Source organism: Coregonus clupeaformis, chromosome 14 (assembly GCF_020615455.1).
Source record: "Coregonus clupeaformis isolate EN_2021a chromosome 14, ASM2061545v1, whole genome shotgun sequence".
Taxonomy (NCBI): Eukaryota; Metazoa; Chordata; class Actinopteri; order Salmoniformes; family Salmonidae; genus Coregonus; species Coregonus clupeaformis.
Genome location: NC_059205.1, coordinates 25,147,276 through 25,173,241, shown reverse-complemented (window position 1 = coordinate 25,173,241; position 25,966 = coordinate 25,147,276). Strand labels below are relative to the sequence as shown.

The following is a 25,966-nucleotide window of genomic DNA, read 5'->3' as shown; positions in this document are numbered from 1 at the left end:
CATGGCCTGCTGTGATGGGGGCCAGGTATCAGGGTGTTTGAAGTGAGAGTGTTATAGACTCATTGATCTGTGGCAGTCTCACATGAGTTCTTTGCTGAGACATGGAAACAGGAGGACTGCTACAATCAATAGATGGATAGAGCCCTGCGGCAGCCAGCAACAGTTTGATCCTGGTTCTTGCTCCTCTGCTCACAGCCACCACCTCAGGAAATACAAAACATTCTTTCTCCATCTCTCCCTCTCAGAGGGGGTGGCAGTTAGCCTAGTGGTTAAGAGCATTAGGATTGTAACCGAAAGGTCGCTGGTTTAAATCCCCACGCCGAGCAAGGCAGTTAACCCCCAACAACAAGTACTCCCCGGGTGCCGATGACGTTGATTAAGGCAGCCCCCCGCAACTCTCTGATTCAGAGAGGTTGGGTTAAATGCGGAATACTTATTTTGGTTGAATGCATTCAGTTGTGCAACTGACTAGGTATCCACTTTCGCTTCCCTCATCAATGTGGGATGTCTTTTGTTATCTTCGAAAAAATACTGACCTTTTAAGGCCCCAAATGGTTTGCTTACCCAGTTCTGCATCACACAGCCTTATGATTAATTCCGCATCGCTACATTGGCTCCTTACCTGGAGTGGCTGTTTCTCTTGCCCATTAGAATGCATTACCTGAGCCCAGCTGTGGCTCTTTAGGGCCTGAGACCAGGGATCAGTGTAGACCGGTACTATCCTGGGATCTGACAGAGCGGAGCTGTCTCAAGGTGGATGGGAATGGAAACTCATCGTCTGGGTAAAAATGCAAGTGTAATCACACTCACAATGAGTTGTCTCCAATCTCCATCCAGTTTAGGTGTGAGCCAAGGACAGCAGCTGGCTGTGTGTGTGTTTATTGTTCAGTCTCAGGACGAAGGCCGGGTTCTTGAGGAGAATGACAGTGGGTCCTGACGGGAACGCGACCCGCAATCCGCCTTCAATGAAGACACAGTGAAACCTGAGAGACGGGAGGAGAGAGGGAGGAAATGGAATGTACTCTGTGGGTAGGAAGAGGAGATCGGAAAATTACCTTCCTTCATTGCCATGCTGGTTCAGATAGCACCGTAATGTATGGGCCATATCAAAAACATTGAGCGAGATGGGGTGGATGAACAAACGTGGCCGATGCAAAATATCTCTCCATCGGACACCAGGGGAGAAGAGAGGAGCCAGAGACAATTTATATCTCCCCTGCAGTCGTTTCTATGTAATAAGCCCATTAAATGCTGTGGCGTCTCATTCGTCCCTTTCCCCAGTAAAGCATATTGGTCAGCGGAATAGGCTTTGCGGTGCATCCAGCGTTATGGAAGACCCTTCGAGATAACAGGGAAACATGTATTGGTTTCATGTAGTATATTTATAATAACATCCTGTAAACCATGCCAAGAGAGGATAGGGATGCCAGCCACAGACAAGGATGAGTCTGGGACCCGTTTTTCGGTCTGTGCTTTTGTGTGTGGCAAATGTCCTTCCCTGTTAAAGGAATACCAAGAGAAGAGACACTGAGAAGAAATTAACAAGCAACATACAGTACCAGTCAAAAGTTTGGACACACCTACACATTCAATAGTTTTTCTTTATTTTTACTATTTTCTACATTGGAGAATAATAGTGAAGACATCAAAACTATGAAATAACACATATACAATCACGTAGTAACCAAAACAGTGTTAAACAAATCAAAATGTATTTGTATTTATTCGAGATTCTTCAAAGTAGCCACCCTTTGCCTTGATGACAGCTTTGCACACTCTTGGCATTCTCTCAACCAGCTTCATGAGGAACAGTCTTGAAGGAGTTCCCACATATGCTGAGCACTTCTGGCTGCTTTTCCTTCACTCTGCAGTCCAACTCATCCCAAACCATCTCAAATGGGTTGAGGTCGGGTGATTGAGGAGGCCAGGTCATCTGATGCAGCACTCTGCTTCTTGGTCAAATAGCCCTTACACAGCCTGGAGGTGTGTTTTGGGTCATTGTCCTGTTGAGAAACAAATGATAGTCCCACTAAGCGCAAACCAGATCGGATGGCGTATTGCTGCAGAATGCTGTGGTAGCCATGCTGGTTAAGTGTGCCTTGAATTCTAAATAAATCACACACAGTGTCACCAGCAAAGCACCCCCACACCATCACATCTCCTCCTCCATGCTTCACGGTGGGAACCACACATGTGGAGATCATCCATTCACCTACTTTACGTCTCACAAAAACACGGTGGTTGGAACCAAAAATCTCAAATTTGGACTCATCAGACCAAAGGACAGATTTCCACCGGTCTAATGTCCATTGCTCGTGTAGCACAAGCAAGTCTCTTCTTCTTATTGGTGTCCTTTAGTAGGGGTTTCTTTGCAGGAATTCGACCATGAAGGCCTGATTCACACAGTCTCCTCTGAACAGTTGATATTGAGATGTGTCTGTTACTTGAACTCTGTGAAGCATTTATTTGGGCTGCAATCTGAGGTGCAGTTAACTCTAATTAACTTATCTTCTGCAGCAGAGGTAACTCTGGGTCTTCCTTTCCGGATTGACTGACCTTCATGTCTTAAATTAATGATTAATGATACCAAAAAAGAAACGTCCTCTCACTGTCAACTGTGTTTATTTTCAGCAAACTTAACATGTGAAAATATTGGTATGAACATAACAAGATTCAATAACTGAGACATAAACTGAACAAGTTCCACAGACATGTGACTAACATAAATGGAATAATGTGTCCCTGAACAAAGGGGGGGTCAACATCAAAAGTAACAGTCAGTATCTGGTGTGGCCACCAGCTGCATTAAGTACTGCAGTGCATCTCCTCCTCATGGACTGCACCAGATTTGCCAGTTCTTGCTGTGAGATGTTACCCCACTCTTCCACCAAGGCACCTGCAAGTTCCCGGACATTTCTGGGGGGAATGGCCCTAACCCTCACCCTCCGATCCAACAGGTCCCAGACGTGCTCAATGGGAATGATATCTGGGCTCTTCGCTGGCCATGGCAGAACACTGACAATCTTTTCTACAGGAAATCACGCACAGAACGAGCAGTATGGCTGGTGGCATTGTCATGCTGGAGGGTCATGTCAGGAAGCCTGCAGGAAGGGTACCACATGAGGGAGGAGAATGTCTTCCCTGTAACGCACAGCGTTGAGATTGCCTGCAATGACAACAAACTCAGTCCGATGATGCTGTGACACACCGCCCCAGACCATGACGGACCCTCCACCTCCAAATCGATCCCGCTCCAGAGTACAGGCCTCGGTGTAACGCTCATTCCTTTGACGATAAACGCGAATCCGACCATCACCCCTGGTGAGACAAATCCGCGACTTGTCAGTGAAGAGCACTTTTTGCCAGTCCTGTCTGGTCCAGCGACGGTGGGATTGTGCCCATAGGCGACGTTGTTGCCGGTGATGTCTGGTGAGGACCTGCCTTACAACAGGCCTACAAGCCCTCAGTCCAGCCTCTCTCAGCCTATTGCAGACAGTCTGAGCACTGATGGAGGGATTGTGCGTTCCTGGTGTAACTCGGGCAGTTGTTGTTGCCATCCTGTACCTGTCCCGCAGGTGTGATGTTCGGATGTACCGATCCTGTGCAGGTGTTGTTACACGTGGTCTGCCACTGCGAGGACGATCAGCTGTCCGTCCTGTCTCCCTGTAGCGCTGTCTTAGGCGTCTCTCAGTACGGACATTGAAATGTATTGCCCTGGCCACATCTGCAGTCCTCATGTCTCCTTGCAGCATGCCTAAGGCACGTTCACGCAGATGAGCAGGGACCCTGGCCATCTATCTTTTGGTGTTTTTCAGAGTCAGTAGAAAGGCCTCTTTAGTGTCCTAGGTTTTCATAACTGTGACCTTAATTGCCTACCGTCTGTAAGCTGTTAGTGTCTTAACGACCGTTCCACAGGTGCATGTTCATTCATTGTTTATGGTTCATTGAACAAGCATGGGAAACCGTGTTTAAACCCTTTACAATGAAGATCTGTGAAGTTATTTGGATTTTTACGAATTATCTTTGAAAGACAGGGTCCTGAAAAAATATGTTTCTTTTTTTGATGAGTTTATATTGTGTCTAGCAGTGAAAGAAAGCAGCCAATTTCTTTCTGTCTTCTTTTTTTCCGATTTTTTTTGGGCCGATCAGGGTTATCACCATCAGTTATCTCAGCCGCTCATTTGCTGACTCATTCCAAGAACAATTACTGGAGAGGAAAAAGGCAATAAATGAATTGTCTTGTATTTTAATTAAAAATGAGTAGGCTCTTAACAGTGGGAGGGATATTAAATTAGATAAACTAGAATTACACAGCCATGCCTCATTGGCAAAGTATAACGGAGCATAAAGTAAATGATGTGTTCAGGAGGAAAGCCACTGTCATGCTATATAAAGATCTCTACTGAAATCGTTGTGGTGGAGGGAGAGCCACCATCATGCTATATAAAGATCTCTACTGATGTTGTGGTGGAAGAAGTGGGACCACTTGTGTGTGTGTGTGTGTGTGTGTGTGTTTGTGTGTGGGTAAATCTCTTAACAAAACCAACAATTCTGAATAGCGTACCTGACTTGTATAGCCGCATGAGGCAGGATCTCCCCGTCACAGTTCCAGTTGCTATGGCCTGTGTCGTAGCTGGGATGGGCCGTACAGATCTGGTTAAAGATCTTCTTCTCGCTTGTCTCACTCAGGTCCATCTCTGAGGTCACGTTTCTGTGCTTCGGAATCAACCGGAACCGCCGCACACGGTTCCCCTCCACGAAGGACATGTCAAACTGTGGAGGCAGAGAGGGACGGGGGGTGTGAAGTTAGGGGAGGGAGGTACAGCATATAGAGAATGAAAGATGGAAAGAGTTAGGAATAAGAAGAAGGGAGTGAAGACAAGAGGGGATGGATAGAAAGTAGGGAAAAGAGGCCGAAAAGAAAGGGTCAGTCAACAGTACCAAGGTCTCAATCATTCACTGCCTCAGAAAACAATCTCTCTTTATCCCCCCATCACTACTCAGTTCTACGCCACAGGCTGTCTGAGAAGAGAGGAGAGGGTGTCAAAGAGATTTATTCTCCATCACACTCACTTTATGACTGAACCTGGTTAGTATTCATACCAAGTGTCCTCTAAAAGGCTTTCTGACAAAACTATGAATACATTAAGTGGCCTCTCACTCCTTGGTGGATGGGCTATGCAGATATTACAGAGGTATAATGCAATGAACATCCTACCGTCCCACCTGTTTGTGCAGTACCAGTCAAAAGTTTGGACACACCTACACATTCCAGGGTTTTTCTTTATTTTTACTATTTTCTACATTGTATAATAATAGTGAAGACATCAAAACTATGAAATAACACATATGGAATCATGTAGTAACCAAAAAAGTGTTACACAAATCAAAATATATTTTATATTTGAGATTCTTCAAAGTAGCCACCCTTTGCCTTGATGACAACTTTGCACACTCTTGGCATTCTCTCAACCAGCTTCATGGTGAATGCTTTTCCAACAGTCTTGAAGGAGTTCCCACATATGCTGAGCACTTGTGGCTTATTTTCCTTCACTCTGCAGTCCAACTCATCCTAAACCATCTCAATTGGGTTGAGGTTGGGTGATTGTGGAGGCCAGGTCATCTGATGCAGCACTCCATCATCCTTCTTGGTCAAATAGCCCTTACACAGCCTGGAGGTGTGTTTTGGGTCATTGTCCTGTTGAAAAACAAATGATAGTCCCACTAAGCGCAAACCCAATGGGATGGCGTATCGCTGCAGAATGCTGTGGTAGTCATGCTGGTTAAGTGTGCCAGCAAAGCACCCCCACACCATCACACCTCCATGCTTCACAGTGGGAACCACACATGCGAAAATCATCCGTTCACCTACTCTGCGTCTCAAAGACACGGCGGTTGGAACCAAAAATCTCAAATTTGGACTCATCAGACCAAAGGACAGATTTCCACCGGTCTAATGTCCATTGCTCATATTTCTTGAGGTGCAGTTATCTCTAATGAACTTATCCTCTGCAGCAGAGGTAACTCTGGGTCTTCCTTTCCTCTGGTGGTCCTCATGAGAGCCAGTTTCATCATAGCGCTTGATGTTTTTTTGTGACTGCATTTGAAGAAACTTTACAAATTCTTGAAATGTTCCGTATTGACTGACCTTCATGTCTTAAAATAATGATGGACTGTCATTTCTCTTTGCTTATTTGAGCTGTTCTTGCCATAATATGGACTTGGTCTTTTACCAAATAGGGCTATCTTCTGTATACCACCCCTAACTTGTCACAACACAACCAATTGGCTCAAACACATTAATTCCACAAATTAACTTTTAAGAAAGCACACCTGTTAATTGAAATGCATTCCAAGTGACTACCTCATGAATCTGGTTGAGAGAATGCCAAGAGTGTGCAAAGCTGTCATCATGGCAAAGGGAGGCTATTTTATTTGAAGAATCTCAAATATAAAATATATTTTGATTTGTTTAACACTTTGGTTACTACATGATTCCATATGTGTTATTTCATAGTTTAGATGTCTTGACTATTATTCTACAATGTAGAAAATAGTCAAAATAAAGAAAAACCCTGGAATGAGTAGGTGTGTCCAAACTTTTGACTGGTACTGTATGCATGCATGCATGTATGTACAGTGGGGAAAAAAAGTATTTAGTCAGCCACCAATTGTGCAAGTTCTCCCACTTAAAAAGATGAGAGAGGCCTGTAATTTTCATCATAGGTACACGTCAACTATGACAGACAAAATGAGAAAAAAAAATCCAGAAAATCACATTGTAGGATTTTTAATGAATTTATTTTCAAATTATGGTGGTAAATAAGTATTTGGTCAATAACAAAAGTTTCTCAATACTTTGTTATATACCCTTTGTTGGCAATGACACAGGTCAAACGTTTTCTGTAAGTCTTCACAAGGTTTTCACACACTGTTGCTGGTATTTTGGCCCATTCCTCCATGCAGATCTCCTCTAGAGCAGTGATGTTTTGGGGCTGTCGCTGGGAAACACGGACTTTCAACTCCCTCCAAAGATTTTCTATGGGGTTTAGATCTGGAGACTGGCTAGGCCACTCCAGGACCTTGAAATGCTTCTTACAAAGACACTCCTTCGTTGCCCAGGCGGTGTGTTTGGGATCATTGTCATGCTGAAAGACCCAGCCACGTTTCATCTTCAATGCCCTTGCTGATGAAAGGAGGTTTTCACTCAAAATCTCACGATACATGGCCCCATTCATTCTTTCCTTTACACGGATCAGTCGTCCTGGTCCCTTTGCAGAAAAACAGCCCCAAAGCATGATGTTTCCACCCCCAAAGCATGATGTTTCCACCCCCATGCTTCACAGTAGGTATGGTGTTCTTTGGATGCAACTCAGCATTCTTTGTCCTCCAAACACGACGAGTTGAGTTTTTACCAAAAAGTTATATTTTGGTTTCATCTGACCATATGACATTCTCCCAATCCTCTTCTGGATCATCCAAATGCACTCTAGCAAACTTCAGACGGGCCTGGACATGTACTGGCTTAAGCAGGGGGACACGTCTGCACTGCAGGATTTGAGTCCCTGGCGGCGTATTGTGTTACTGATGGTAGGCTTTGTAACTTTGGTCCCAGCTCTCTGCAGGTCATTCACTAGGTCCCCCCGTGTGGTTCTGGGATTTTTGCTCACCGTTCTTGTGATCATTTTGACCCCACGGGGTGAGATCTTGCGTGGAGCCCCAGATCGAGGGAGATTATCAGTGGTCTTGTATGTCTTCCATTTCCTAATAATTGCTCCCACAGTTGATTTCTTCAAACCAAGCTGCTTACCTATTGCAGATTCAGTCTTCCCAGCCTGGTGCAGGTCTACAATTTTGTTTCTGGTGTCCTTTGACAGCTCTTTGGTCTTGGCCATAGTGGAGTTTGGAGTGTGACTGTTTGAGGTTGTGGACAGGTGTCTTTTATACTGATAACAAGTTCAAACAGGTGCCATTAATACAGGTAACGAGTGGAGGACAGAGGAGCCTCTTAAAGAAGAAGTTACAGGTCTGTGAGAGCCAGAAATCTTGCTTGTTTGTAGGTGACCAAATACTTATTTTCCACCATAATTTGCAAATAAATTCATTAAAAATCCTACAATGTGATTTTCTGGATTTTTTTTTCTCAATTTGTCTGTCATAGTTGACGTGTACCTATGATGAAAAATACAGGCCTCTCTCATCTTTTTAAGTGGGAGAACTTGCACAATTGGTGGCTGACTAAATACTTTTTTCCCCCACTGTATGTATGTATGTATGTATGTATGTATGTATGTATGTGTGTGTGTGTGTGTGTGTGTGTGTGTGTATGTATGTGTGGCAGTACGCGCAGGAGCATGATGCAAGTTATCCAGAGCGCTTTGCAGAATTGGGATATTTACGAAAAGTGAGAGAGCAGAGTGGGAACCAAGAGCATGTCTGAACTGAGGTATACCCTGATTTAGAAAGAGCTGTGTCAGCCAACTAAACCATGACGCAAAGCACAGGGAAACTCTCTCCCACTCAATCTCCATCTGTCTCTGTGAAGGCTGAGTAACCCATGACATGTAGTATGTGAGAGAGCTAAGAGTGACTGAGTGAGTAAGTGACTGATGCATTCTCCATCTCCTCCTGAACTCCTTGTGACTTTCAAAAGTTTTACTGGCTTGATCCACAATACATTACCTGAGATTAATATTGTTTGAAAATAATAGTACTTATTAGCAAATAACTTTGCTAAATCTTATAACGTTTTTGGGGGGATGATATCCCCCTCTGATTTAATCATCTTACATCGAATGATCTTCTATGATTACCAATGTGAAAATGAATAAATAGCAAAAAAAATATTTCAATAACAACTCAAAGAGTTACCTACCTGGTCGTCCTTGTTGGTGTGTCATATGAGGTGTTGGAGGAAGTCGAGGCGGGAGGCCTTGTGGTGCCATTGGCCAGGTGGGCAGAGGCCGACAGGCCTCTAGGGTTGCGAGGACAGGCACAGCTCATACTGGCAGCGTTGATTGCTAGGAACTTCCCCCGGATCACCAGCTATACACCATCACCGCTGGTCTCTTTAAACACAAGAGTTGATCGATTAAACGTGTCATCCCTTTGGGGAAATTCTTCCTGCAGTGCTGTGTCTGTAGAATGCTAGTAAAATATAAAAACACTCTTGTTGACTCTTTGGGGTGCTCTAAAATCAGGAGTGAGGCTGGACAAAACATGATGTGTTATTACACTCATGTGATACCACTCGGTAACACTCAGGTGAATCAAAGTCTTCTGCCATTAAATTTGTGGTTGAGTGGTTTAATGGGGGACGTACAGTAACTCCAAAATGTCTGAGTGTTTTACGATAATATCTCTGATCGCAGGGGGAATATTATGTGATCCGAGGCCATAAAACGCTTAGTCTTCTCCTTGTCTCGTAAAACAAACTCACGGGAGCGATAACCTGACCCAACATTAACAAGTCCACAGGTACTAAAAAACAAATACATTTAATTGGAAAGTAAATTATTAGATGTCTTCAAAAACTACCAAATCGGATTATGATTAGTCATTTACAAACTTTATTGTGGGCCTTGGCATTGTCTTAGCTCGAGATCCTCTCAAGTGTCCCTCGCACATTAACATTTTGGGAGGCTTGTTTGTGCCGTGGCACCCAGCCGGCGTCTTGCCCCATTGCTTAAGCAGTTGTTGGAGATTTGATCGCCAAAATGAGCACAGCAAGTCCCCCACCAACTCTGGCAGCCAGGCCGACTATCTCCCTGATTAGTGGGGTTCTGTCTCCCTCTGTGTGTGTGTGTGTGTCCCAGCCAGGCACAACAGAGAAGCCGGAAATTAACACCAATTAGAGTCCCGGGAGAGGAGAGGAAAAAGGGGATCTCTCTGTGGCGCTCAGTAAAACACGATGTACCCTCCTAAAGTTGAAATCTGAAGTTTACATACACTTAGGTTGGAGTCATTACAACTCGTTTTTCAACCACTCCACAAATTTCTTGGTAACAAACTATAGTTTTGGCAAGTCGGTTAGGACATCTACTTTGTGCATGACACAAGTAATTTTTCCAACAATTGTTTACAGGCAGATTATTTCACTTATAATTCACTGTATCACAATTCCAGTGGGTCAGAAGTTTACATACACTAAGTTGACTGTGCCTTTAAACAGCTTGGGAAATTCCAGAAAATTATGTCATGGCTTTAGAAGCTTCTGATTGGCTAATTGACATAATTTGAGTCAATTGGAGGTGTACCTGTGGATGTATTTCAAGGCCTACCTTCAAACTCAGTGCCTCTTTGCTTGACATCATGATAAAATCAAAAGAAATACGCCAAGACCTCAGGAAAAAAATGGTAGACCCCCACAAGTCTGGTTCATCCTTGGGAACAATTTCCAAACGCCTGAAGGTACCACGTTCATCTGTACAAACAATAGTATGCAAGTATAAACACCATGGGACCACGCAGCCGTCATACCGCTCAGGAAGGAGATGCGTTCTGTCTCCTAGAGATGAACGTACTTTGGTGTGAAAACTGTAAATCAATCCCAGAACAGCAGCAAAGGACCTTGTGAAGATGCTGGAGGAAACAGGTACAAAAGTATCTATATCCAGAGTAAAACGAGTCCTATATCGACATAACCTGAAAGGCCGCTCAGCAAGGAAGAAGCCACTGCTCCAAAATCGGCATAAAAAAGCCAGACTACGGTTTGCAACTGCACATGGGGACAAAGATCGTACATTTTGGAGAAATGTCCTCTGGTCTGATTAAACAAAAATAGAACTGTTTGGCCATAATGACAATCATTATGTTTGGAGGAAAAGGGGGGATGCTTGCAAGCCGAAGAACACCATCCCAACCGTGAATCACGGGGGTGGCAGCATCATGCTGTGGGGATGCTTTGCTGCAGGAGGGACTGGTGCACTTCACAAAATAGATGGCATCATGAGGAAGGAAAATTATGTGGATATATTGAAGCGACATCTCAAGACATCAGTCAGGAAGTTAAAGCTTGGTCGCAAATGGGTCTTCCAAATGGACAGTTACCCCAAGCATACTTCCAAAGTTGTGGCAAAATGGCTTAAGGTCAAAAGTCAAGGTATTGGAGTGGCCATCACAAAGCCCTGACCTCAATCCTATAGAAAATCTGTGGGCAGAACTGAAAAAGCGTGTGCGAGCAAGGAGGCCTATGAACCTGACTCAGTTACACCAGCTCTGTCAGGAGGAATGGGCCAAAATTCACCCAACTTATTGTGGGAAGCTTGTGGAAGGCTCCCGGAAAGGTTTGACCGAAGTTAAACAATTTAAAGGCAATGCTACCAAATACTAATTGAGTGTATGTAAACTTCTGACCCACTGGGAATGTGATGAAAGAAATAAAAACTGAAATAAATCACTCTACTATTATTCTGACATTTCACATTCTTAAAATAAAGTGGTGATCCTAACTGACCTAAGACAGGGAATTTTTACTAGGATTAAATGTCAGGAATTGTGAAAAACTGAGTTTAAATGTATTTGGCTAAGGTGTATGTAAACTTCCGACTTCAACTGTATCTGCTGCTAGGAATAAACAAACGCCAGCTGAGAAGAGAGTTTCCCATTTCCTAAAAGTGGGGACTGTAGTGTGTGTATGTGGTGTTTGGGGGGGGGGGGTAGATAATGGTCTGTGACGAGAAGAGTGTGCTGTGAGGAGTGTGTGTGCGTCTTCAACACCAAACGGTCTACTCTGACTGTCTGTAGAGCGTCATGGCAGTGAGGGAGAGACAGACAGACGAGGGAACAGACGTGGGGACAGGAGGGACATCATGCTTATCGCTGGGTAATGGTCAGCTTTATCAACAGACATGGCAACAGGGAAAAGACTACACACGGCACAGACTTACAGAGGGCTATAACCTCTTACCCTTGCCAGCGTTCTCTTCAGCCATCTTGTAGACACGATCACCTGAGAGGGGCTGCCTATTGTTGGCACCCTGCTCACAGATATGGCACCCAGTTCTGCACTTGATCTTGTCTCTAGGGTTCCCCAGGTTGTCCTCAGCGGGCAGGAAAGCGACGGTCCCTTCATAGTACTGATGGGTCAGGAACGTCTTTAGACCTGCAACAGAAGCAGTGTGTGGCTTTGAAAATCCTGATGGTGACGTGTGAAATGTTTCTTTTCCCCACTCCCCTTCACTGTAGGTCATATTTGGAAATTGAGAATTGTTTCTATTACATAACGTATTAACTAATAATAATACTGTCATTACATTGTTTGACTGCAATTGTAACTACATTATAATAATGTGGTAATTACATGGTAATAACAATTATAACTCCATTATTTACCTGAGAGGTTGTATCTGGAAGGCCCCATCCAGCGCTTCCTCTCGCTGTCCGTCAGCACATCTCCGTAGAAACCGTATCAGAGCAGCGAGACGGAGTACCTGAGGAAGGCGTTGTTGTGATGGAGGAGGAACAAACAGAATAGGCAGAAAGACAGACAGAAAGGGCCTTATTCAATTGGTTGGAATGATGTCACAGAACACTCAATATAGAATAGTCTTGGAGTCAGTGTTGGGGTCAATGCCATTTCAATATCAGTCAATTCAGAAAGTAAACCAAATTCCAATTCCAAAGTTTCCTCATTGAAAAGCATGGAAGAGAATTGGAATTTCAGTGTCCTTCCTGAATTTACTGGAATTGAATCAAACCCCGCATTGGGGTATTTGCCTATTTTGTGTATTTGTTGGATACTGGAGCCGGACCTTTAAACCTTTTTAGTACTTGGTGGCAAAACCCTTGTTGGCAATCACAGAGGTCAGACGTTTCTTGTAGTTGGCCACCAGGTTTGCACACATCTCAGGAGGGATTTTGTCCCACTCCTCTTTGCAGATCTTCTCCAAGTCATTAAGGTTTCGAGGCTGACGTTTGGCAACTCGAACCTTCAGCTCCCTCCACAGATTTTCTATGGGATTAAGGTCTGGAGACTGGCTAGGCCACTCCAGGACCTTAATGTGCTTCTTCTTGAGCCACTCCTTTGTTGCCTTGGCCGTGTGTTTTGGGTCATTGTCATGCTGGAATACCCATCCACGACCCATTTTCAAAGCCCTGGCTGAGGGAAGGAGGTTCTCACCCAAGATTTGACGGTAAATGGCGCCGTCCATCGTCCCTTTGATGCGGTGAAGTTGTCCTGTCCTCTTAGCAGAAAAACACACCCAAAGCATAATGTTTCCACCTCCATGTTTGATGGTGGGTATGGTGTTCTTGGGGTCATAGGCAGCATTCCTCCTCCTCCAAACACGGCGAGTTCAGTTGATGCCAAAGAGCTCGATTTTGGTCTCATCTGACCACAACACTTTCACCCAGTTCTCCTCTGAATCATTCAGATGTTCATTGCCAAACTTCAGATGGGCCTGTATATGTGCTTTCTTGAGCAGGGGGACCTTGCGGGCGCTGCAGGATTTCAGTCCTTCACGGCGTAGTGTGTTACCAATTGTTTTCTTGGTGACTATGGTCCCAGCTGCCTTGAGATCATTGACAAGATCCTCCCGTGTAGCTATCATTGCAACTACACGAGGTGAGATCTTGCATGGAGCCCCAGGCCGAGGGAGATTGACAGTTATTTTGTGTTTCTTCCATTTGCGAATAATCGCACCAACTGTTGTCACCTTCTCACCAAGCTGCTTGGCGATGGTCTTGTAGCCCATTCCAGCCTTGTGTAGGTCTACAATCTTGTCCCTGACATCCTTGGAGAGCTCTTTGGTCTTGGCCATGTTGGAGAGTTTGGAATCTGATTGATTGATTGCGTCTGTGGACAGGTGTCTTTTATACAGGTAACAAACTGAGATTAGGAGCACTTCCTTTAAGAGTGTGCTCCTAATCTCAGCTCGTTACCTGTATAAAAGACACCTGGGAGCCAGAAATCTTTCTGATTGAGAGGGGGTCAAATACTTATTTCCCTCACTAAAATGCAAATCAATTTATAACATTTTTGACATGCGTTTCTCTGGATCTTTTTGTTGTTATTCTGTCTCTCACTGTTCAAATAAACCTACCATTAAAATTATAGACTGATCATTTCTTTGTCAGTGGGCAAACGTACAAAATCAGCAGGAGATCAAATACTTTTTTCCCCTCACTGTATGTGTCTGTGTATGGCTACTTACCCATGATGATGTGCAGGGCTGAAGTCACTGGATCGTTGGTGCCTGTTGTAGCATAGCAGATACAGTCAGTCGAACCTGTTGGATAGGAGAGATACAGGCCACATGTCAGTCATGTAATAGTACCTTGAGTCTCAGGACAAATCCCAAACCACCAACTTTGGGGGCCATTTTCCCAGAAACAGATTAACCCTAGTCCTGGACTAAAAAGCATGTTCAATGTAAAATCTCTATTGAAATGGCTTTTTAGCCCTTTGTCTGTATCCAGGAAAACAGCACGGGGAGTTTTCATTGTTTAAATATTGTTTTATTGAATCATCAATGACCATAAATGTTTTTGAAGAAAATAGTTTTGAGACGGAGTTAGAAAAACAGTTTAAGTAGTTTTATTAGGCAGAAAAGAGGTGATATGTATCAGTGCCAAAGTAAGATATCATAGCCAATGGGTCTGTCTGGGTCTGGGCAATCAGCACAAACTACAGTAAATGAGGGGAAAGCGAGACGCAGACCCTGCCTGGGACTTGAGAGAAATGTTCAATTTGACTTCGAAATCTCTGATTTGATATTATGGTAATAGGTCTCTATCGACCGTGCTCTACCGTTCAGCCGGGGGACAGTAATTTCAGGCATATCTGTCACAGTTTGATAATTTACTATCTGTTGAGACGCACCAATGACACCAAGACAGACCGGTGAGGAGACAGACTTATTTCCTATTTCCATCTCTACAGCTAGATAGCAGACTGATGCTAGGGATGCTTCCCAAATGGCACCCTATTCCCTAATAGGCCCTGATCAAAAGTATTGCACTATATAGGGAATAGGGTGCTATTTGGGAAGCAAGCTAGATGTTTTCAGCTGACTCAGGGAACCATGACAGAACAGAGAGCAGCCTGGGAAATCAGACCTGCCGTTTACAGATGGACACAGAGATGAGTACGAAGATGAGTTCTCTTCATCATTGCTTAGTAATCACACTCCTCTCTTTCCAGATTGCGCTTATGAAGAATCTCTGACAATGACACAGCAGAGAGTAAAATGGTGACAAGGGCTGACTGGTTTGCTTCTCCATGTCACACCCTGGCTATGGGACTCTAGTTGTTGAGCCAGGGTGTGTTTGTTCTATGTGGTGTGTTTCTATGTTGGGGGTTCTGGTTTGTTGTTTTCTATGTTTGCCTTAGTGACTCCCAATCAGAGGCAACGAGTGTCAGCTGTTCGTTGGTTGTCTCTGATTGGGAGCCATATTTAAACTGTCTGTTTTTCATTCGGGTTTGTGGGATTTTGTTCGTATTTGGTTTGTGTATGACCATTGACTGTCACGTCTTCGTTTTGTTGTTTTGATCGTGTGATCATTGATATAATAAATATGTTCGCTTTCAACGCTGCGCCTTGGTCCGCTTCCTGTAACGATCGTGACAGAAAATCCCACCAAGATGTGACCAAGCAGCGTGTCCAGGAGCCATCGCCAGGGAGATCCCTAACAGATCTCCTTCGCCTCCTCGACTGGGTCAAGCCGAGTGAGGAGGAGAAGGGCTTGACCTTGTGGCAGAAGGGCGAAAGGCTGGCGAGGGACATGGAGACCTGGTCCACGGGTAGGGGAGACGGCCAGAAAATTTTTAGGGGGGGGCTAACGCCGTGGACGACGGGCCAGCAGGAGACCGCGGCAGAGTGGCCCAGCGGATTGGCAGAGGAGGACGCCAGGTTACGGGAGTCACTGGTCACCAGGGGGAAGGAGGTTGTAGAGGCACGGCGAGAGGTACTGGCGTGTGTTGCCAGTCCGGTCCGGCCTGTTCCTGATCCCCACGTAGGGCCAGTGGTGTGTGTTCCCAGTATGGTCCGGCCTGTTCCTGCTCCCCGCACCAAGTCAGTGGTGCGCGTCGTCAGCCCGGTCCGGCCCATTCCTGCTCCCCGCACCAAGTCAGTGGTGCGTTTCGTCAACCCCGGCTCGGCCCGTTCCTGCTCCCCGCACCAAGTCAGGGGTGCGCCCGACAGCCCGGCTCGGCCCGCTCCTGCTCCCACACCAAGCCAGTGGTGTGCGTCGTCAGTCCGGCACGGCCCGTGCCTGTTCCCGCACCAAGTCAGGGGTGCGCTCGACAGCCCGGCTCGGCCCGCTCCTGCTCCCCACACCAAGCCAGTGGTGTGCGTCGTCCAGTCCGGCACGGCCCGTGCCTGTTCCCCGCACCAAGTCAGGGGTGCGCCCGACAGCCCGGCTCGGCCCGCTCCTGCTTCCCACACCAAGCCAGTGGTGTGCGTCGTCCAGTCCGGCACGGCCCGTGCCTGTTCCACCGGTGGCTGGTCGGGCACCGGTCAGAGGCTTCACGTCGGAGCTAGAGCAATCCGCTCCACCAGTGTTCAGTCCAGCTCCGGCCAGCAGGGCCAGACCGGACCAGGGGTACTTTGGGGGGTTAGAGAAGGAGTGGGGTCAAGCCCGGAGCCAGAACCGCCGCCGAGGAGGTATGCCCACCCCGCCCCCCCCCGTTTTGCTCTTTTTTGAGGCGCGGTCGCAGTCCGCGCCTTTAGGGAAGTACTGTCACACCCTGGCTATGGGACTCTAGTTGTTGAGCCAGGGTGTGTTTGTTCTATGTGGTGTGTTTCTATGTTGGGGGTTCTGGTTTGTTGTTTTCTATGTTTGCCTTAGTGACTCCCAATCAGAGGCAACGAGTGTCAGCTGTTCGTTGGTTGTCTCTGATTGGGAGCCATATTTAAACTGTCTGTTTTTCATTCGGGTTTGTGGGATTTTGTTCGTATTTGGTTTGTGTATGACCATTGACTGTCACGTCTTCGTTTTGTTGTTTTGATCGTGTGATCATTGATATAATAAATATGTTCGCTTTCAACGCTGCGCCTTGGTCCGCTTCCTGTAACGATCGTGACACTCCAATACTTTTTGAAAAGTTTCTGAATTTAAATGAAAACTTACAGACTGGTTTACACTTCCTTATTTCTTACTGAAGACTGAAGATATCTGTGTGAAGGAAGTCTGGCTGACTTGGGTGTGTGACTGTGTGAGCCAAGCATGTAGTCATTTTCAAACAACAAATCTTAACACCCACACCCAGTCAAAATATTCACAGAAGAGAAGAAACTAGCTACTCTCTCAGCTAAAAATATCCCTCCGTGAATTTCCAGATTCTTATCTAGAATATATTTTCTGCAGTTGAGACTCACTTCCTCATTTGAATCCTTCCAAAGCTTCTCTCACTATCCCTGTCTGCCTAACTAATAGAATAACAGTCAAGGTTCAGTCATTTAACTAAACATAGTACCTAGAAAATATGTGATAAGACAATGTGAATGTGTTGAATTACACACAGCCACTAGGTATCTAGGTAGGTTACCTGATAAACCTGGATACTCTCACCAAGGCTGTATGTGTGCTGTGTTGACTTTGTAAACACTCATATTATTCACTGAAAGTCTATTTGATACTGAGAGGTTCACTATCACTTATCAGCCTCAAAATTATGTAATGATTGATTGACAGGTAACAATTTTTTAAAGTTTTATACAGGCTAAGCAGTGGCAGCAGAAAATGCCATACTTGACCTCATGAAACCTGTCAGTGGGAAACCAACCAAGGCACAACAAAAACGGTGATACTGTGAGTCCTTTTCTCTAGATACAGTGTCAACTGGCTTATAGTTTGGTGACAAAAAATAATTTCATCTTCATCTGACTGACCGGAAAAAGGCTGTAATTCTGGACCCCAGCAGCAGCAGGCACTCAATGCTAAGTAGTATTAACCTGCAGAATCACTGAAGCTATAGGCCTAACCAGCTGTGATTTGATTCTCCTCCTCCATCTTCAACCTTACGTATTGTGAAGAAATTGATTTCACGGTGGTGAAATGCATGATTTTTTAAAAACTGTCACGCAGCACAACAGGCCCCCTCTAATGGAGTTTTGAGTGATAGACTCTTCACAACACCATGTGGGACCCCAAGCCCTGTTGCTATAGAGATTCCTACTCGTAACTCAGCAACAGCCAGATAACAGAACATGGGGGGCTAAGGTTAGCCACCGTGGGAGTCAATCATAGCCATGGCCACTAACAGAGGAGGTATAACACAGTCCTACTCTATGGGCTATAACTGGGCTATAACTGGCCTTTACCTTACCTTCTCCCCTTCTTTAACCTCTCCTCCATTTCTCTCCTTTGCTTCTCTCCTCCCTTCCCCTCTCCTCTCCCCACCCCTCCTCTCTCACCTACAGGGATGATTTCGATGTGGAGCGCACATGGAACCAGGTCCTGGTTTGGTTGGTTCTGGTCCACTCTGGAATCACTCTGGGTCCTAGACACCAGGCCATGGACAACCTCGCTGAACATCCCGTCCTCTCCCACACACACCACCTTGAACAGGGACACACACCAACGATGCATGTAAACACTCCTTTGAGACCAGCCTTAGAGTGTCTGCTGGTTTGTGTTATTTCCTTTCAATGTGTCCAATTAAGACCTAGACAACCCGGTGAGGGATTTCCTAACTAATCAGTGACCTTAATTGATAAATCAAGTACAGTCGTGGTCAAAAGTTATGAGAATGACACAAGTATTGGTCTTCAAAGTTCGCTGCTTCAGTGTTATGATATATTTTTGTCAGATTTACATTTACATCATTTAGCAGACGCTCTTATCCAGAGCGACTTACAAATTGGTGCATTCAACTTATGATAGCCAGTGGGACAACAGATGTTAGTTACTATGCTATACTGAAGTATAATTACAAGCATTCCATAAGTGTCAGAGGCTTTTATTGACAATCACATTAAGTTTATGCAAAGAGTCAATATTTGCAGTGTTGACCCTTCTTTTTCAAGACCTCTGCAATCCGCCCTGGCATGCTGTCAATTAACTTCTGGGCCACATCCTGACTGAGCTTGGAGTTTGTCAGAATTTGTGGGTTTTTGTTTGTCCACCCGCCTCTTGAGGATCGACCACAAGCTCAGTCTCCCGGCCGCGACCGGGAGACTCATGGGCAGCGCACAATTGGCCCAAGCGTCGTCCCAGGGTAGGGGAGGAATGGCCGGCAGGGATGTAGCTCAGTTGATAGAGCATGGCGTTTGCAACGCCAGGGTTGTGGGTTCAATTCCCACGGGGGGCCAGTATAAAAAAAATATGTATTCACTAACTGTAAGTCGCTCTGGATAAGAGCGTCTGCTAAATGACTAAAATGTAAATGTGAGTTCTCAATGGGATTAAGGTCTGGAGAGTTTCCTGGCCAAGGACCCAAAATGTCGATGTTTTGTTCCCCGAGCCACTTAGTTATCACTTTTGCCTTATGGCAAGGTGCTCCATCATGCTGGAAAAGGCATTGGTCATCACCAAACTGTTCTTGGATGGTTGGGAGAAGTTGCTCTCGGAGGATGTGTTGGTACCATTCTTTATTCATGGCTGTGTTCTTAGGCAAAATTGTGAGTGAGCCCATTCCCTTGGCTGAGAAGCAACCCCACACATGAATGGTCTCAGGATGCTTTACTGTTGGCATGACACAGGACTGATGGTAGCGCTCACCTGGTCTTTTACGGAAAATGTGTTTTCCGGATGCCCCAAACAATCAGAAAGGGGATTCATCAGAGAAAATGATTTTACCCCAGTCCAATCCCTGTACCTTTGCAAAATATCAGTCTGTCCCTGATGTTTTTCCTGGAGAGAAGTGGCTTCTTTGCTGCCCTTCTTGACACCAGGCCATCCTCCAAAAGTCTTCGCCTCACTGTGCATGCAGATGCACTCGCACCTGCCTGCTGCCATTCCTGAGCAAGCTCTGCACTGGTGGTGCCCCGATCCCGCAGCTGAATCAACTTTAGGAGACGGTCCTGGCGCTTGCTGGACTTTCTTGGGCGCCCTGACGCCTTCTTCACAACAATTGAACCTATCTCCTTGAAGTTCTTGATGATCCAATAAATTGTTGATATAGGTGCAATCTTACTAGCAGCAATATCCTTGCCTGCGAAGCCCTTTTTGTGCAAAGCAATGATGACGGCACGTGTTTCCTTGCAGGTAACATTTACATTTACATTTACGTCATTTAGCAGACGCTCTTATCCAGAGCGACTTACAAATTGGTGCATTCTTATTTATTTATTTTTGGGGGGGTAAGGGGGGGGTAGAAGGATTACTTTATCCTATCCCAGGTATTCCTGAAAGTGTTGGGGTTTCAAATGTCTTCGGAAGGTGGTGAGTGACTCCGCTGTCCTGGCGTCGTGAGGGAGCTTGTTCCACCATTGGGGTGCCAGAGCAGCGAACAGTTTTGACTGGGCTGAGCGGGAACTATGCTTCCGCAGGTAACCATGGTTAACAGAGGAAGAACAATAATTTCAAGCACCACCCTCTTTTTAAAGCTTCCAGTCTGTTATTCTAACTCAATTAGCATGACAGAGTGATCTCCAGCCTTGTCCTCGTCAACACTCTCACCTGTGTTAACGAGAGAATCACTGACATGATGGCAGCTGGTCCTTTTGTGGCAGGGCTGAAATGCAGTGGAAATGTTTTTCATAGCAAAGAGGGACATCTGATCACTCTTCATGACATTCTGGAGTATATGCAAATTGCCATCACCAAAACTGAGTTAGCAGACTTTGTGAAAATTAGTATTTGTGTCATTCTCAAAACGTTTGACCACGACTGTACAAGGGAGGAGTAAAAATCTGCAGACACTCTGCCCCCCTAAGCGTTCATGTTAATGTTGTTGAAGCTCAGTTGGTAGAGCATGGCGCCAGGGTTGTGGGTTCGTTTCCCACGGGGGGCCAGTATGAGAAATGTATGCACTCACTAACTGTAAGTCGCTCTGGATAAGAGCATCTGCTAAATGACTAAAATGTAAAATGTTGTTGCATTGATACTGCCATTAATGTACACTTTGCTCTCAGCAGTCCCCTTCCCTCAGACATGAATGCATTGTGGTTGGACATGGACTTTTGTACGGAAATCTTCACTTAGTCTTTTGCACCAACAAAGTAATTTCTGACTGAGATAATAAAGTCTATGCCAGGTGATTGAAGTGTCTTCCTGCTGGGTCTAAAACTCACCAGTCACATTGCTTCAAATCTACCTCAGTCTTCAAGTGATCCCTGGCATGATTGGCACTCTCCGTAACTATGGAAACAAGTTATATTGTCAGTATTAAAAACCCATGACGAATATGTCACAAGCTTGTCAAGACATTGCACACAATAGTTAAGCCAAGAATCCTGCACACAGCTAACAACAACATATGGAAATGTCTGCTCTACCCAAAATTACAACCAAATAATTGCAGCATTACCGCAAACATTTAAAGTGGAAGCGGGAAAAAGTAAGGAACTTATCTGTCGGCCCTGCATTAAAGAACATAATTGGTTAAAGAAAATGCTGATAAATAAAAAAGTATACCAGTTTAATTTAAGGACCAAAGGATTGACAGCCGTCCCATATAGACTGCAAAATAGTTGGGAAGAGATTTTTGACGTACCGATTCCATGGTATAGTGTTTATAAACTGATACGCAACACAAAGCCGGATTCAAAACTTAGATTTGTTCAATTTAAAGTATTATACAAAATTCTTGCTACCAATAGAATGTTATTTATATGGGGGATACAATCTTCCCAGCTCTGCAGATTTTGCTGCGAAGAGACAGAATCATTAGATCATTTGTTTTGGTACTGTCCATTTGTAGCTTGTTTTTGGACACAGGTCCAGGAAAGGCTGAAGGATTGCAATATTTACCTGGAGGTAACCCTGCAGATAGCACTACTGGGTGATCTGAAAAGTCATAGTCAATCGATCAATAATATAATAATACTTTTAGCAAACATTTTCATTTTCAATCTGTAGAAACAATGACAATAGAAGGGTTCAGAACTTTTGTGAAACATCACGGTTGAAAAATATATGGCAAATATAAATCCAATATGGATGGTGTTAAGAGATACAGTAGATGGGAGGTGTTGAATGGAGCTGAAGGATGGGACTAATAACAACTAACAACAACTAATAACAACAAGATAACTAATGTAAAGCATACTGTGTCCATAATAAGTATATAGGTTATAGGTTGAGAGCTTTTGTGAAAGAGCACAGTTAGAAAGATATGGCATATAGAAGCAAACCGGATGAACATCATGAAAATGATCGGAGAGGTTGAGGAAGTTCAGGAGTAAAAACAAACAAAATAGAATTATTATAAAATTGACTGTGTCCATAAAATGTATATAGTATGTATAAGCTGGAAGTAGAGGCCTAAGCGTTGTTGTTCACTAGTTTACTCCAATTAGGGAAGGGGTGGTGGGGTTGGAAAGTAATAAAGGGAAATATTTGTTTAAAAGGATATGTATTTATATGTATGTATTTGTATGTATGTGTGTATATACAGTGGGGAGAACAAGTATTTGATACACTGCCAATTTTGCAGGTTTTCCTACTTACAAAGCATGTAGAGGTCTGTCATTTTTATCATAGGTACACTTCAACTGTGAGAGACGGAATCTAAAACAAAAATCCAGAAAATCACATTGTATGATTTTTAAGTAATTAATTTGCATTTTATTGCATGACATAAGTATTTGATCACCTACCAACCAGTAAGAATTCCGTCTCTCACAGACCTGTTAGTTTGTCTTTAAGAAGCCCTCCTGTTCTCCACTCATTACCTGTATTATCTGTACCTGTTTGAACTCGTTACCTGTATAAAAGACACCTGTCCACACACTCAATCAAACAGACTCCAACCTCTCCACAATGGCCAAGACCAGAGAGCTGTGTAAGGACATCAGGGATAAAATTGTAGACCTGCACAAGGCTGGGATGGGCTACAGGACAATAGGCAAGCAGCTTGGTGAGAAGGCAACAACTGTTGGCGCAATTATTAGAAAATGGAAGAAGTTCAAGATGACAGTCAATCACCCTCGGTCCGGGGCTCCATGCAAGATCTCACCTCGTGGGGCATCAATGATCATGAGGAAGGTGAGGGATCAGCCCAGAACTACACGGCAGGACCTAGTCAATGACCTGAAGAGAGCTGGGACCACAGTCTCAAAGAAAACCATTAGTAACACACTACGCCGTCATGGATTAAAATCCTGCAGCGCACGCAAGGTCCCCCTGCTCAAGCCAGCGCATGTCCAGGCCCGTCTGAAGTTTGCCAATGACCATCTGGATGATCCAGAGGAGGAATGGGAGAAGGTCATGTGGTCTGATGAGACAAAAATATAGCTTTTTGGTCTAAACTCCACTCGCCGTGTTTGGAGGAAGAAGAAGGATGAGTACAACCCCAAGAACACCATCCCAACCGTGAAGCATGGAGGTGGAAACATCCTTCTTTGGGGATGCTTTTCTGCAAAGGGGACAGGACGACTGCACCGCATTGAGGGGAGGATGGATGGGGCTATGTATCGCGAGATCTTGGCCAACAACCTCCTTCCCTCAGTAAGAGCATTGAAGATGGGTTGTGGCTGGGTCTTCCAGCATGACAACGACCCGAAACACACAGCCAGGGCAACTAAGGAGTGGCTCCGTAAGAAGCATCTCAAGGTCCTGGAGTGGCCTAGCCAGTCTCCAGACCTGAACCCAATAGAAAATCTTTGGAGGGAGCTGAAAGTCCGTGTTGCCCAGCGACAGCCCCCCGAAACCTGAAGGATCTGGAGAAGGTCTGTATGGAGGAGTGGGCCAAAATCCCTGCTGCAGTGTGTGCAAACCTGGTCAAGACCTACAAGAAACGTATGATCCCTGTAATTGCAAACAAAGGTTTCTGTACCAAATATTAAGTTCTGCTTTTCTGATGTATCAAATACTTATGTCATGCAATAAAATGCAAATGAATTACTTAAAAATCATACAATGTGATGTTCTGGATTTTTGTTTTAGATTCCGTCTCTCACAGTTGAAGTGTACCTATGATAAAAATTACAGACCTCTACATGCTTTGTAAGTAGGAAAACCTGCAAAATCGGCAGTGTATCAAATACTTGTTCTCCCCACTGTATATGCGAGAGAAAAAAAACATATGGGGGATTGGAAGTGATGCAGAGAATTACATTGATGAAAGTTACAATCTATCTGCAATATTCCCAAACTGCCCCCCCAAAAAAAAAAAAAATAATAATAATAATAGAATCCTTCACACAGTATTGCTCCTCCCATTGTCTAAAAGGAAAAAACAATATTTTTGACCATAAAAGTGTTCCAACGAATGGTGAAATGCCAACACAATTTAAACACCTCGAGCTATGGGGCTGGGTCCAGCCTTAAGCCCATGACTGTTCTATGGTCGCAAGTGGCCAATAACCTAGACAAGGGATTGGCAACTCCAGTTCTCTGGGGCCTGCTTGTTGTCACACTTTTGCCCCAGCCCCAGCTAACACACCTGACTCCAATAATCATGATCTTCAGTTTAGAAGGCAATTAATTTAAATCAGCTGTGTTTGCTAGGGATGGGGAAGAAGTTAAACACCACTCTGGCACCCGAGGACTGGCGTTGCCCATCCCTGCCGTAGACGATCCATGATCTTCCAAAGCTATGTGATGCCTACCCCTGCCAATACCCTAGACCCCTCAAACTCAACTCTGGACCTCGAAGCCAGTTCCAGTCCTCGTTTTCATTGTCCCCCTCTAATCAGGGTTCTGATTTAGACCTGGCACACCAAGTGGGTGCAATTAATTATCAGGTAGAACAGAAAATCAGCAGCCTCCGGACCTCGTAGGGTAAGAGTTGAGTACTCCTGCCTAGACGATCCATGGTCTTCCCATGAATCATAGATGTGTTTGGAATGGATTCCCATGTGTATCGACTATCACAGCTTCCATTACAGTGTTCCCTTGATGGACGGTGCTATAAATAAAATCATATTCTTGGGAGTGGTTGGCGGGTATAGGCTGTTTGCCAAGTCAACAAATAAATATTTGCCGGCCATAAAAGCTCATTTTTTATTTAAATGTTAATGTAGGCCCTCTGACAGGAACTCACCGATCACGTCGGTGGAGATGGAGGCTCGGAAGAAAAGTGAGGCTACTCTCTGCTCGTAAATCCGCTTCCCGCGTTGTTTTCCACTGTAGGGATTGATGTACACTAGTTTCGGTCGGCTGCCTGCAAAGTGAAGGAGAGTCTGGTTTGGTCATTAAAATGGAGGACAACATTTAGTTTAACGGACGGTAGAGTTTGACTGTCTGTTAACTTTTCATTAACCAACAAAACTTTACAGAAATGCTCCGTCATCATCAAACTGACATCCTCTGACTGATTCTCTTAAATGTTCTCTAGAATAAATTGTTGGGATATTGAAGGCTAGATGAGCAAAAAGTTATTATTTGTAAGATGCTAAATAGTGTGTTAATGGTTGGTAAAATGGTCCCACTTTACACAGACAACACATTTAAAGGGTTAGGCCTTCATAGATGTTTCTCAAATTATGAACCTTTAAAGTTGCTGTTTGTTTAAAGTAGGGCCAGTAAAACAGTCTGCATTGAAAAGGACATACTGAGTAGTGAGAGCTGGTTGTTGATGGTCTGGACCCACTGTTGACGCTGTGCCTCGTCTAAGCAATGGAAGATGATGTCTTTACACCGCCAGCAGTGATGTTTGGTCCTGTCCATGTAGGACACTATATTTAGAAAAAGGTGAGAGAGAGAGAGAAATAGAGAAAGAGATAACAAAGACAGATTATTATTACAGACATTATTTCTGTCTTGGGACCATGTGAATGCTTGGAATGGGCCTTCCTGTTTTGTTGACTTTCCTATTAACAGGCTATGGGCACTACAGCTTGCATCACTGTAAACATCTCATGTGACTGTGACATACTGGGAGTAGGGTGACAGTCTCAGAGTGATTATGGCTTTGTTC

General features: G+C 44.7%; 1 pseudogene; it reads right to left on the bottom strand.

The window, feature by feature from the left end:
• Positions 1-838: 838 nt before the first annotated feature.
• On the bottom strand, positions 839-25,716 carry LOC121581368 (annotated as a pseudogene).
• Positions 25,717-25,966: the final 250 nt, after the last annotated feature.